This window comes from Helianthus annuus, chromosome 1 (assembly GCF_002127325.2).
Source record: "Helianthus annuus cultivar XRQ/B chromosome 1, HanXRQr2.0-SUNRISE, whole genome shotgun sequence".
Classification (NCBI taxonomy): Eukaryota; Viridiplantae; Streptophyta; class Magnoliopsida; order Asterales; family Asteraceae; genus Helianthus; species Helianthus annuus.
The window spans coordinates 118,006,641-118,011,406 of record NC_035433.2 but is presented as its reverse complement, the minus strand read 5'-3'; the positions used below and the strand labels follow the sequence as shown (position 1 = coordinate 118,011,406).

The 4,766-nt window shown below is 42.2% G+C and overlaps 1 non-coding gene across 1 annotated transcript; it reads left to right on the top strand.

Annotated features, from left to right (window-relative positions):
- The first annotated feature begins 3,902 nt into the window (after nt 1–3,902).
- On the top strand, nt 3,903–4,009 carry LOC118483016. Its single transcript, XR_004869464.1, has one exon. It is a non-coding gene; the product is annotated as a small nucleolar RNA R71 (small nucleolar RNA).
- The last annotated feature ends 757 nt before the right edge of the window (nt 4,010–4,766 follow it).

Below are 4,766 nucleotides of genomic sequence, written 5' to 3'. Positions count from 1 at the left end.
CCCGTAAGCGACGCCCAGCGACAGAAAGTTGGCTGTTGGCTGTTTTAAGCGGTAAAACATTAATGCAAAGATTTTCCAGAGATATGGGCGACCCCTAATCATCTTCTAGCACCAAGGGACAGTTGTTGATCATCAAGGAGCATTGATAGGCCTTGTTGTAATGATCTTAAGGATCTATATTGCCTATAGAAGGCCACATTGTTGCAACAAGTTCCTCACACCTTCTTGATCACATCTGGAGCTCAAGAACACTCTCAACTCTTCTCTTATCTTGCATAGGACTTCAGTAAGTTGTTCAACCCTTTGTAGTTTAGTTTTTGCTTAATTTTAGCTTAAAAGTCAATCCGTCGTAACTAACGGTTGACTTAACGGTTAATCACAAATGGTCCAGTGATTAACCGAATCAAAGGTAGTTATATGTTCGTATTCATGTGGGCATTAAACCCTTAAAAGGGCACCCTCTGATTCCCACTCTAACTAGTTCAAATGACGACTCAAACATACTTAGAAAAAGTCAACAGAAAGCTATTTTGCGATTTTACACATAATCTGTAAGGTAGATGGTGTGTAACCTGTTTAAACACTCATAAAACATGATAATAAGTATATTAACTAGTCTAAGCTTGTTTGATCCGACCATTTGCTATATTGACCCGGTTCGGAACCGAAAGTCGCAAAACTTTGACTTTTGCTTTGACTTCAGTTCTGACCCGTTAAATTATGATTTAGATATGCCTTAGGACTCTCTTAGGACCAGGTTACATGATGGTATAACCCTCTATGACCGGTTCGTTGTTTGTCCGAGTCTTTTACACCTTTCCGTGTAAGGTATCCTACTGATACCACAACCTCTTTAAAGCATAATATGAACTTAAACTCGTTACGGGCATTATGGAAGGTATCCTACTGATACCACAACCTCTTTAAAGCATGTTGACTTAGGAAAACAGTGTAGGACTCTTACGGTTACCCGTTGCGCCTTTTGCGCGCACGGTTCGGCTTATGTAACTAGTTTACATAAACTAGCCGAAACGGGTCAAACCATATTGTTTTGACCCCAAAATCCAGAGTGTGATTATTATACCCATATAAACAAGTCTTCAAACTTGTTGGGTCAAAATCACATTCCGTTCCCGGTTTTCGCCTTTCACGCGATTAAACCGTAACTATCCGTTGAAACTGACCGGTCTAAGCTACGGCTGATAAAGAACCGTTAGGATTCTAATAGGTTAATTTAAACCTTCATTCCAGATTAGGAGACCACTAAAAGCTATCTTCAATTTATTTCAATTAAGGATTTATACTTGCAAAGGTAAATACTTTTAACTTATTTTCCGTTATACGGGCTTGGGTTACGGTATATAGTATACCGCTTGATCGGGCATCAAATTCTCCACCGATTGAGTGGGTAATTGAATAAATTTGATCGGCTCGTTTAAACAGTCTTGTTACTTAAAAGCCTTTTGGGGGTTAATGACCATGTCCCGGATATCCCTGGCATCATTTTACGAAATGGCCACGACCTAAGCGCGGAGTGTAGGCGTACACTCGTCAGTGCATAAATAGATCGCTATGGTGTGTCTATTGATCTTTAACCCGGACTTGATCTAGGCTACTGAACGCATAAGGAACATGTAATTCGTTCACAAGATTATATATATTTAAATAATTCTCCCGAGTTATAAAAGAGTTTGTGCCTTGTGCATTCAAATCAATTTTAATAAACATTTTTCAAAAGTGTCGGTTGAATGTATTTACCAGTGTAAACTGACGTATTTTCCCAAAAAGACTAAATGCAGGTACTATGCGTAATTGGCTGGATATTCTCCTTAGTATCATAAAGAGTCTCGCAAGCTCAAGATGCCTATGTCTGTTGAACAACATTTATATTTTTATTTGATTCCCTGTGGATACATTTTCGACTATTCGTAATACATTTGATATTACAAACAATGGTTGAAATATAATTATCTTTATGCTTCCGCTGTGCATTCATATATTGTGTGGTTTGACTATATTGTTGCCAACTACGTCATGGTAATCCCCCACCGGGCCCACCGGTGAGACACGTGGAAATCAGGGTGTGACATTTTCGTGCATGGGTTTATGTTTCTCGTTTCCCTTGTCATCCTTGACTTTCATAAGTGTGTTTTATTCCTGCAAATTAAAACTAAAAGATTAAACTTAAACTAAGGATAGTTCCGCGGATTGCCTCCGTGGTGCGCTACGTTTATAAGGGTCCTTGGCTAGACCCAAGGCAAGGTTATATGTTTTCTGAGCGGGATGTTTTGCATCCCATGTTGTACCGTCGGAGAGCATCATCCAAACTTGAATCAATAACCTTCATGTAATTGACCGGGTCATCGTCCTCTATTTTCTTCCCAACCCCGAACTTTACTTTATCATCCCCATATTTCAAAGTAAGTGTTCCGTCATTCATATCTACCACTGCTTGTGCGGTGGCGATAAATGGTCTCCCTAATATGAGGGGGACTTCGGTGTCTTCTTCCATATCAAGCATGACAAAGTCGGCCGGGTAGACGAAATTATCGACATTGACTAGGATATTTTCAATGACACCTTGCGGGAATTTGATGGATCGATCAGCAAGTTGTATACTCATTTTTGTAGGACTCGTTTTTCCTAGGCTGAGTCTTTTGAACATTGATGAGGGCATGAGGTTAATGCTAGCTCCAAGGTCGGCTAGTGCATTACGAACGAGGGAGTCACCGATTGAGCAAGGAATTGTGAAGCTTCCGGGATCGATTTTCTTTTGGGGGAGTTTGTTGAGTACGAGGGCAGAGCATTCTTCGCCTAGGTTAACTAATTGCAATGTTTCAATTTTCCTTTTATGAGTGAGGAAGTCCCTCATGAACTTAGAGTATTTAGGCATTTGGGTTAGGACATCAATGAAAGGAATATTGACATGCAATTGTTTTAGTAGACTTTCGAATTTTGCGAATTGCTCATCGGTCTTTTGTCGGATTAACCTACCGGGGTACGGAACTCGAGGAGTCTTGGTAGGCTCTGATGAGGGAGGGGAATCTTTCTCTTGTAAGGGCGGTGTTACGGTCTCCTCAGTAGGCGGCGGGCTTTCCGTAGGACCCACGGTGCGGTTCCGTAGTGTTATGAGATGAACTTGCGCCTTTGGGTTTGTTTCGGTATTGCTTGGTAACGCGCCTTGTGGTCTCTCGGAGAAATTTTGTGCTAGTTGACTTATTTGTTTTTCGATGTTTTGAATACTAGCTTGTTGATTTCTAAAATTTGATTCTAATTGTAGAAATCTATCCGAGTTTTTCTTTTCAGTGTCGGAGATGAGGCGAGATATAGTATCTTCAAGCCTTTCTCGTCCACTCTGTTGTTGAGGGATATTTTGTGACTCATTTCTTGGTTGTTGAAAGTTTGTTCGTTGGTTTACGTTTTGTTAGTTACTACCATTTTCGGGTTCTCTCCAACCAAGGTTAGGGTGATTTCGCCATCCTTGGTTGTAGGTGCCCGTTGGAGGACCCGACGGCCTAGGTCTATTATCAATGTAGTTTACCGATTCTTGTTGATCGTCTGTTTCTTTCATACAACTCCAATTTTCATGTGGCCCACCACACCCTTCACAAGCCATAACCGAGACCGTTTTTGTCATTTCCAATTTTTTTATTTTTGAAGAGAGGGCCTCGATTTGGGCTTGTAAAGAAGTGCTTTCATCAACCTTATGGGCGCCCGGGGCAATAGATTTATTGCCTTGGGGAGTGTGCCACTGAAAATTGGTTTGAGCAATTTCCTCAATTTGATTATATATTTCATGCGGGCGACGATTACCTAAAAGTCCCCCGGAGCTAGAGTCCAGTGTTTGCCTTGTGCGTGGCAACAGCCCATTATAGAAAGTGGACACTTGTTGCCATATCGCAAGGCCGTGATGTGGACACTTTCGCAATAGCTCCTTGAACCTTTCCCAAGTTTCATATAAGGATTCCCCGTCATCTTGTGAATATGTATTAATTTCAGTCATTAATTTAGCCGTTTTAGCGGGAGGGAAATACTTATATAGAAATTTTTGGGCTAGTTCATCCCAGGTGTTTACCGATCCAGCTGGGAGGGCGTTAAGCCAAGCTTTTGCTCGGTCTTTTAGTGAAAAAGGAAACATTCGGAGGCGGATGGCGTCATTTGATGCTCCATTGATCCGAAAGGTATCACATATTTCTAAGAAATTAGTAATATGTAGATGGGGATCCTCGTCCGCAAGCCCATGGAAGGTTGCGGAGTTCTGAAGCATCTGTATCAAATGCGGTCGAAGTTCGAAGTTATTGGCTTCAACATTCGGTGCATTGATGGCGGCGCCGAGGTTACCTACGGTGGGTCGTAGATAATCCATGATGGTACGTTGGTCCGCCATTGGAAGTGGTTTTCCCGAAACCTTCTCTTGGTTTTTGGCTTTTAGTCTTTTTCTGAGAAAGCGTTCGGGTTCTTCTAGAGGTTCTTTTATGTCCTTATTAGAACTGGAGCTCATACACTACGTAGGGTTGGCGTCTGGTTCCAAGTCCTGCAATAAAAACAGAAAAGAATGCTGGTCAGAAGGTTCACCACGGCCCCGTGCTCAATGAACACGGCCCGTGGTCGGAGTTACAGTGATTGTTTTCCAGATCCCAGTTACTGGAGAGTTGGACACGGCCCCGTGTTGCACCGACACGGCCCCATGGTTAGCCTTCTGTAACTTGGAAAACTAAAAACTGCCAGTAACACGCTGGGCGCGGCCCGTGCTGAGCTCTGCAGAA